At 38.6% G+C, this 10171-nt stretch overlaps 1 protein-coding gene across 1 annotated transcript in view; it reads right to left on the reverse strand.

The window, feature by feature from the left end:
* Positions 1-6905, reverse strand: part of FGD4 (FYVE, RhoGEF and PH domain containing 4) — a 91109-nt gene extending 84204 nt beyond the window's left edge. The window contains exon 1 of the mRNA XM_086755093.1: positions 6744-6905. The gene's annotated coding sequence lies outside the window, so the exon portion shown is untranslated. The remainder of the gene's footprint in view (positions 1-6743) is intronic.
* Between the last annotated feature and the right edge of the window lie 3266 nt (positions 6906-10171).

The following is a 10171-nucleotide window of genomic DNA, read 5'->3' on the forward strand; positions in this document are numbered from 1 at the left end:
ACAGTGCCCTTCACTAACAGCTGCACGAGGAAGACTCCAGTGACACCCACTGGAGCACTTCCTCCTCAAATTGTTTTTTTTTAATACAGGAGGCATGGTGAGCTAAAACAAAAAAATGGAGCATGCACCTACCACACTATTGCTTTATGAAGTGTGAAAATTTAGATTTCAGAAAATTGTCATTTAATGATCAATAAGACAGTTCTAGAAACACAAGAATGGAAGAAATACTAGGAGACTACATAGTCCAATGCTCAGCCCTGAAGCATAACTGGTATGCCTAGTCCATCCTGTGAAGATGGCTATGAGATGACTACATCATCAAATGCATGCGCTGCACCTACTGCTGCCTAATAGAAGAGAAAGAAAAACATAGTGCAGCCAGACAGTTTAGCTAATGAATTTATAATTTCTTTAAAATTGTTGTTCCCTAGAAAGCCATCTAATGCTACTAGCATAAGTCAACCACTCTCTCATTTCCGCCTAACAACTATCTGGGCTAAGATCCTCAGCATTTCCAGAGAAAGTGGAGTTTAAACATCATCATACCTAATGCTGTCCACTGTCTCGTCCAGAAACTCTTCTCACCCTTTCCTTCAAGCCCTGAAGAAGTATTTGAAAGCTCAGTACGAATTACAATGGTCTTTTTGGTCATGTTACTTCTACCAGCCTCTGCAACTTTAACAGCAGACACTGAATTTTCACACTTTTTTTCTTCCTGCAATTTCAAGTTACAGAAGGAAGTGATAGCTGAACAGAAATGAATGATACAAAAATTCTGGTTTTCATTTCGCAGAGTTACCTTTGACCTCAGCACTATAATCATTAGGAGTGATGGCTGTAATCAACAGGAAAATACCTCCATCTGGCAGTCTACAAAAAGCACTTACTCATCCGACCACAATTACCTAGAATACTGTAGCATAATATCATATATTACACTGCCATTTATTTAAACGTCTATTATTTTATTTAAACTTACATTAAGCCTTTTGTGACAAATAATTAAGACTGCACTGTTAAGACAGTGATTTTTTTTTTCCTCTTCAAATAGTCTATCACTTCAGTAAATTGTAATCCATTTTAAGGCAATCCCATACTATGATGGATCACAGCATAGCAAAATCTGTAGTCTAACAGGTTTCAGATTCATATATTAATCAGTCACTCTATTCCATAACAAGTAGAGACTTTAATAAGTTGTGACATTCATACCTGGAAGGTACAAAATGGAGACAGAGCACCTCAGAATAGATTTTTAACTCAGTCCTACATGATCCAAAACAAATAATCTCTAAAATGCATCCACTCCTCAACTCAGAAAGGATTTAGCACATCCAAATTTAAGACACTCGGTTGTCAAACCAAAGGCATCTACACTTGTGATTTATCTAAAGTGATGCTAAAAATGGATATAAATACTTCAGTTGACTCAGCACAACACAGCAGCAGTGGAAGACTGCCAAACTGGCTGTGAGTGTGTTCCTCTGAGCACAATACACAACCTGTACATTTACCACCTCCCTCTAAAGCAGCAACTGACAGCTAGAAACACCTATGGTGCTTATTGAATGGAGGGAAAGACTGCTCAACATTTCATTTTAAAAAGGAAAATTCAACCTTTTTTTTTCACCATGAGCTTAGGAAACACTAAAGGAATAGCTGAAAGAGACTCTAGTCACAGTTATTTAGACTATGAGGACACTGTAAACCACAAGAAGCCTTACTGTCTTCCTCACTAATCTCTCTGGAGATTTGAGGGATAATGTTTATATTCGGGAACAGAAAGATCTGAGAAGTTCTCTCAGGATACACAGGAAGCCTATGTAAGTACAGTACAAGATGGCAAACATTCTTGCTATTTTCCCTTCCCCCTTTGACAGCATATATCTTCACTGAATATTGAAAATAAGTCTGCCACAGGCCTGTATTTTAGGAAGACTACAAACCTCTAACCCAAAATAAGTAAAAATGCTATGCGTGTTCAGAGGAATTTTTCCATGCTCACATCACAGTCTCTCCCATTTCCAGGGGAATAACAGAACAATAGCTATGTTAGATTATATTCAATAAACTACTTTTTTCTTTTTCATAAACAACCGAGATGAATGGGTATTCCCTTTTTAGATTTTGTCGCTCATACACTATTTCACAACCAACTAAGCCTCCGGTATTCTGGAAAAAGTGGCTTTGCAGAATTTTAGACTCATCTACTCAACATCCAATTTCAGTAGAATAGCCAGTAAGGAAGCGAAAAAAAAGCTACCTCCTTGAAACAGAAAAATTTTATAACAAAAACTGAAGCTCATCCAGTCCATCATTTGGCTCACAGGTTTGCAAGCCAGAAAGCTAAAGGAAAAGAGGAGCTGCTAGAAAACACTGACAGGCACGTCAGAAGACAAGTTTGTTTTCATTTCAGAGGAGGTGAGGGGTTAGGAGAGGCTGTTGTTTGCTTGTTTGTTTAAGTCTATAAGGAACCCAGGCCCTGTAGAGTTATTATTAATCATGTGCAAATCACATCAGGTTGCCAACATCTGATTCTCCTTACACTTGTACGTTGTGTACATGTCCCTCTGAATTAAAATAGTAAATTATATTAATCAGCAGTGGCAGCATACAAGACTCTCTTATGCAGCAAGAGCCAAGTAAACTGGAAGTAACTCACAGTGCTAAACAAGCACAAAGGCTCTTAAAGTTTGCTTCATGCCAAAACCTTCATGCTATCTACATTACTATTCAGCAAATACACACTGAAATTTTTTTTTTTTACTTCGTTTTTATATACAGAAGTGTTTAGGTGATCAATACCAGTAAAGAAAAAAAAAAACCACAACACCAAACAAAAACCCAAACATGATACCCACTTTCATCTGGGTCCCTCTCCCTTTACTACAGATTCAGAACAGCTGCCCTGCATTCTGCCAAGTCTATGGTCACAGACACCCATGACTCTGACTCACCACTTCAGAGTGCAAACATTGCTACTTATTCTTTAGCTGCTTCCTAATCTTTTTATGGTTTAGGACATCTTCACCATGATTTTGAAATTAGTTGCACATGGAAAGACATACTGCAGCCACAAGAGCTCTGTGTTATACACTCACACCTTTAAAAAATAAAAATTAAGAAAAACCTTTACAAACCGCACACACACACAGAAAAAAAAAAGGTCAGCTTTGCCTGTTCCAAGGATTTCTTAGATTTTTTTTTTTTCTGTATAGGACTCGAACAGATTTATGCTATTGCAATATGTCCTAGACATTTGTCAGAATAGATTGTTGAGCCTTTCTATCAACTACCATGACTGACAGGAGATGGGAGGGATGGGTGGAAATGATGTCTTTTTATCTTTTCCAGAACTGAAACTATTTGTCTGTATGATGATATTCTCATAAAAGACTTTCAAAGCAGATGCCTGAGGCTGGGCAATCAATTCAAAAATCAAGCTACTAAATACCCAGCTCTAACAGACTTGTATTTGCTGCTCCCATTTGAGGAATCCACTTCTGCGAGATTTGGATCCTAGAGCACATTATCATCTTATCTGGCATTTTATTTGATTATCATGTAACTAAAACACCAAGGAAGATGTCTCAAGATACAATATCATATATTATATGATATATTCAATTAGTATATAATTGAATAACTGCCTTACAAAATGAAGACGTGGAAGGCAAATAAAATCATCCACAGAAGAAAAGTTCCTGGAGCTAAGGTGCTGAACTAGAGGAAAGATGAATCACAACCACAACACTCTGCATGGGTTCTTTTGCTATCCATATCAAAAAAGTTTGTGCTTATTTCTTTTCTGCAGAAGGCAAAACAACTACTTTATCCACTTTACACAGAACAGCGGACAAAGACTATTTCAGGAAGGGCTTCTTCAGTGTGGCCCCTCCTGTAATACATATTCTTACTGTATTACTCCTGTAAGCCATTGCCCTAAGTGTTAGGGAATCGTCTGTATGCTTTGGCCCGTTTGTATTTCCAGCTAAGTGGTCAGGCAACTACACTTTTAAAGGAACCTCTGCAGATCACAGAGCAGGGCCAGCTTAGAACAAGTTGCTCACTGCCTTGGCCGTTGAGCTCTGACTGCCTCGAAGGATGGACATCCTGTAGGTCCTCTGGACATCTCTTCCAGTGTTTGACCACTCTAATGCCAAATTTTTCCTCCTGTGATGTGCAGTTGGAATTTCACTTGCAGATCATCTGTTGCCTCTTGTGATAATACTGTTTATCTCTAAGAGTCTGTCTCTGTACCCTCTGTATGCCCCCATTAGGTGACAGAAAATAATAATAAGTTACTCCATAGATGTCTCTTCTGGACAAACTCAGTTCTCTCAGGCTCTTATATGTGTCAGCCCCTGCTCATCTTAGTCAAATGGACTTGCTCCAGTTCATCAGCATCTTCCTTACACCAGGGAGCCCAGAACTGGACACAATTCTCCAGATGCAGTTTGACAGGTGCAGAACTGTTACTGAAAGGTTCACTCTCCTTCACCTGCTGCAGTTGGTCCTGTTTCACCACAAGGAAACACTGCCGACTCACAGTCCTCTTCATCAGCTGCCCATGTCCTTTTCTGCAGCACTGCTGTCCAACCACCAGCCTGTACTATTGCACAGAGATTTTCCAACCCAGATACTAAAATTTTCATTTTGCCATGATGAACTGCATAAGATTTCTCTAAATACATCTTTCCAGTCTGACAAAATCCTTCTGAAAAGCATCCCTACCCAAGCTGTATCAACTGCTCCCACCTCACTTAGTATCACCCACAAACTTGCTGAAGATGACCTTCTTTCCATTGTCCAAGTAGTTAACAACAACACAGAACACCACCAACCCCGCTATTAACCCAGAAAAAAATAATTCCTCTCCTTTCCCTGTCTTCTGGGCAATAACTGTAATTTGACTGGCCTATCAATTGACTAGCGTCCTCCAGAGGACTACTAAAATTGCTTTGGGAGCCAGAGCCATCCCCAGGATCACTGTCTGACCATCTTGTCCTTACCCAAAGGGCAACATTCCATTTTAAGTACAGCAGGCTCCTCCTCCAAGCTCAAATATCACAGTTTAACACTGTGCAAATTGCTTCATTCTGATATAATTTAAAGTATCACAAGAATGTCATCAGTAACTGTTAGTTATTATCTTTCTTCATCTGCTGAATTTCAAGTGTTTTAAGTTTTTCCCTGCCCTGAACTGTTTGTGTACGTGACAGAAAGAAAACATAAACAAGAAAGAACCAAGAACAACTCTGCAAAACTGTTTTGGTGTGTGTTTTTCCAAAAACGTCATTTGAAGAGTTTTAGAGTGCAGAAACTTCATAGAAGTGAAAGAATTTTTACATTTTTGCTGTATGATGGCATGGCACAACTATTTTTATAAAAGTAAGTGGACATACTTAATATCAGATTAACATGTTAGGTCTGGGTTCTCTGGCTTTTATTTGGAGGGGGGGTTGGATTAGGAAGATGCAATAAATCCTAAATAATAGCAATATCGATTTATCATTATTTAGAGAAAATAAGTTTGCGGACCATTTCCATAGATGAAACACACCACCACCTTTGACTTTAGCTAAAGTCATAAGCAAATACCCTGGAACACCACACGTGTCATCAGTTTGGAAACAAACAATACTCACAGCTGCTAAACTATTCCATAAAACAATGCAGTCCATACCTCAGGAAAAAATAATATGGACTCTTTTTCACTTGTCTGGAATTTTTACTTACGTCTAACTATTAATTCTTAAATAGTTTCTTTAGGGTAAAGAGGAATTACTTACAGGAGTACTCTGGGGCAATACAGAGGTTAAGCTTAGACAAGAGATCATAGATGATCAAGACCATACAATAGAAAACATATAAAAGTTAGTTTAATAAACCCTTTGATTCCGAAAGGCACCTTCCGAGACGAAAGAGCTCCATTAAAAACTAGAATAAAACACAGAACACGTTAATCCTTTTCAAAGAAGAAAGCTCATTACACCACTGCGTCCTCCTCACATTCAAGTGCACAAACAGTTTACAGATATCTGCATTTATCTTAGAGATGCTTTGAACCAAGAAATCTGTCCATGATAAAACCTGGGAAACATTGTAATCCAAACAGGAATCAATGAAGGGATTACCATATCCTACATGGAGAATTTAAAATGTCAAAATTTTATGACAAAAGAGAACAAGTCTGATGGGAAGCTACTGAATTACTTTAAGACATCTAAGTTCAAGTTCTTTGGCTCTACAATGAATTTTTCATCCTCAACATATTCCTTAATTCTTTCTGCAGTCTTCTGAGTGGGTAACCGTAGCATTAACAATCCCACTGACTATGAGCATATAAGGAGGAAACAATAATTAATTACTTGAGGCTGTGGGGATATTTATAAAGCAAGAAAAAGGAGCACACAGTTCTGGATGGCACCCATTGTGTTTTTAAGCAGCTACATAAGAGAGGAAAAAAAAAGTGACCCAGGAATCAAAATAAAAATCACACTTTGTTCTAATATGGGATTAAGGAAACTGCCTTCCCATTACAGGACAAACAAATATCATCAACTGTCTGACACAAAAGGGGAGAGGAAAACAACAGGAAAACTTGCCAGCTGGGGAAAGCAATAGTCAACCGCCAAAGATAATTTTAGGGCTGCAGCTGCTTTTCTCTGCCAAGTTTAAAGAGTTAGCTGTTCTAAAAGTATATTAAAAAAATGCCGCTAGGGAGATTAAGTACTGACCTTGTAAGGAAAAACTCCATGGAGAAGAGAGCAAATTTCCAGGATACCAGGGATTTCTTTAAAAGGCATCTTGTGATTTCCCAGGTTCAGCATCAAAACAGCTATTCCAAAAATGCAACTAATGTTGCTTTTTTTTCCTGCTGACATCCCTACCCACAGAGTTGCCAGTCTCCCATGTGCCCATCTGAATTCAGTTCTGCACATCCCACTCCCAAGGGAACAACTTCTAGACTGAGAATGTTGCTACTACTGTATCATCACAAATCTATTTTTACTGGGTGATGCATGGTGCTTCTGGGAAGACAGCAGATATAAAATTTCTCTCAGTATTTTAAGATTATGCACATACAGGACTCTCAGCAATGCTCTCTCTTGAGGTTTTTAGAGAAGTGCTGGTGAATGAGCACACTTCCAAGTATTTTGGATTTAAAAGACCTAAATTTAGTAAAATACAACCCAAGAAAATGTATCAAGGTTTTCCTCATGTAACAGTGTGCTTGCAGCTAAACTATAAAGTATGACTTTTTCCAGATTTTTTTTTTTTAAACAGAAAAATCCATCTGTATGGCATAACATTGAAACCAAAAGTGACGTGAAGGATGATCAAATCACCTCTGTGCTATTTCTGAGAGCTTAACAGGAACCCCCTCAAAGAGATGATGAAGGAAGAAGTGATGTAAAGGTGCCCAAACAACGGAAAAAAAAAAAAAAAAAAAAAGGGATTTATTATGCACATCTGCACTTAGTTTCATATACATCACATACAGCATCAGCTGGAAAAAGCACATCAAAGACAGGTGCAGGAAGAAACCCAGATCCACAAGCACAGTATCATGTCCTTTAACACCTCTAGAACCAGCTGACACTTATTTTAACCACTCAAGACAAGCAGGAAGCATTTATTCCAGCCTATAAACTTTTAGCGGGAAGTTCTCCTACCCATTCTCTTGAATCAGAAGAAACAGAACGATCTAAAATTTCCCTGTTGAGGGAACAGGCAGATGTAGCATGGAGCTACTCTGCACTGAAGGTGATTATTTTCCAGAAGACTAGATGACTATCATAAAGTATTGTATTGTTATAAAAGCTTAAATATCTATGTAACAAGCATGATGAAAAGTAGAAGCCGCTGGAAACCACAAACATTAAACTAAAAAAGAAAGGGGAATTCTACTGCTATCTGACAGTTCATTATTATATAGCATTCCCCTCCACCATTATCACAACAGAAACAATTCAATCATAGTTATTTTATTTCACTGATGTTTCAGAACAATCAGCATGGCTGTTACTTTCAGTGACGGTCAGACAAATCTATAAGGCGGTATACATTTCATGTTGAAAAAGCAGCCAGGCAGCCATTTACTTTTCTATTTAGGGAACAAACTGTTCCACGAAACAGGAACCTCAAAATCCTAGTTCAGCCTCCAGAATCGTATCCAGGGACACAGAAGGAGAAAAACTGAAGACAAAACAGGACACCAAAGAGGTTTGTCGTAAGCACACAGTGGCTTAACTACATTTAAGGGCAATTAAAAAAAAAAAAAAAAACCCACCAAAAAAAACCAACCAACATTCACACTGTACAAGTCACATAAAAAATGCCTTTGTAATAAAAGATGTGTTTCTTTGACAATTCTTTCCTCTGGTCCATATATGTATACAGCAATGATATTTAAAAGTTCAAGTGTCAAGATGAGTAAAAGTTCAAAGACAGTTTATCAAGTTTAGAGTTATCCATCAGACACTCGTTGTATGTTCTGGAGGTATGAAGATAAGAATACGTATCTGGAATACTGTCAAGACAAAGAAGGAAGTTTTAAAAAGAAACATAATTGCACATAGTGGCATTGGCTCACCAGTTTCATTTTGACTATTACAGGGAGATAAAGTATTATTGAGGAACATTTACTTTGTCTTTTAAAAAAAAACCAAAACAACAAACTGGACACAAAGCGAGTTTCACAAAGGAACAAGCTGTTCTCAGAGAAACCCAAGTGATCGCTGGGAGTCTCCACTACATAAAGACTGTATTTCATCAGAACTGATTTGCATTGCAGTTACAGTGCTGTGTACCGTAGTCTTTCTGCCTCACAAATCTCACCGTTGCAGTCTGATGCAAAAAAAAAAAAAAATGACCGTCAGCTATTTCTAGGCAACATAAGGATCCTAAACCCAAGGACAGGAAGATCACATAACACAGCAGTAGGCAAGAGAGTACTGGGCTTGGACTTGATCAACTGTGGTAGATAACTCAGATAAAAGGACTTCCAATAATCCCAGGAGGCAAGGAGAGAATAGTAACTTTTAAGCCAGTCAGTGCCTTGTACAAAGCAGTGTCTCGCAAGCCCTTTACCAGATCATTAAAAAAAAATCAGAAGGAAAAGAAAAAAAAAAAGAAAAGGGGGGCAGGGGGAAGAGCTCTTGAGCGAACCACCTTAGTAGACTGACCTTTCTGGAAAGGATGCCGCTGGTAGGACCTAAGGGCCATCAGCTGCGGAGAAGGAGCAGGCAGCCTGCTTTCACATCTTCTACAACAGAAATGGGGAGGGGCTCAGCGGCAACTGAGGCTCAGTATGGAAAATGAAAGGTATTGAGCTCTAAGTCTAAACACTAAACAAGCTTGGCATGTTTCCCACTGTGTGTAAATCAGCTAGAAAGTTAGAGCTCCATATGATTCATTTCTGTTCTAGTAATAAATAGTGTGCAAGGATGTTTAGCTGCTGAATTCAATCAGAGCAGACCATACATATGCTTCCAAACCAAACTTCAAAGGACAAAACTCATCCTAAACAGAAACGGCAATGGATAGACTGTCTACCTTCCTATCTACACCACTTACCCTATCTTGTCACACACAAACTTTTCTGTTCTCTTTCTATCTATTCTTCCAATTCACTCTATCTCAGCACACTCATTTCCCTTGCTGCATCTCTGTATGAGTATCAACAATCTCCTACACATACAAGCACATGAATACACACACACATTACATTCTACTCACACTACAACCCCCACACTTCTTCCTCCATAGCCTGCAGCCCATGGAAGAAAGGGTGGAAGAAGTACTGCAAAAGCAATGCTTAAGCCTCTTGCGAAGGCCTTGCTGAACAGATTGCAGGTATCAATGCTTTCAATGCAATGCAGGACCCTTACTTTACAACCTGCCCAGAATCTGCAATCTGCATTTAGAAAGAACGTGCATTTTTCCTTTCCCTCCCTTTTTCCTTCTTAAAGCATGTTATAGCTGCAAATTTCAGTTAACAACTGTGGTGTTTACAGTTTTGCCTGAGACCATTGCAGGCCCTTGGGTAACATACCTGACTAATGCTGAAACTGAGTATTTCTGGATTGTCTCTCAAAGTCAATACAGAGGTAATAGGTGCTTATTGTTAAGAATTTTGAAGTCCTCATTTGATAAAGTTTAC

This window comes from Chlamydotis macqueenii, chromosome 1 (genome assembly GCF_036417535.1).
Source record: "Chlamydotis macqueenii isolate bChlMac1 chromosome 1, bChlMac1.mat, whole genome shotgun sequence".
Taxonomy (NCBI): Eukaryota; Metazoa; Chordata; class Aves; order Otidiformes; family Otididae; genus Chlamydotis; species Chlamydotis macqueenii.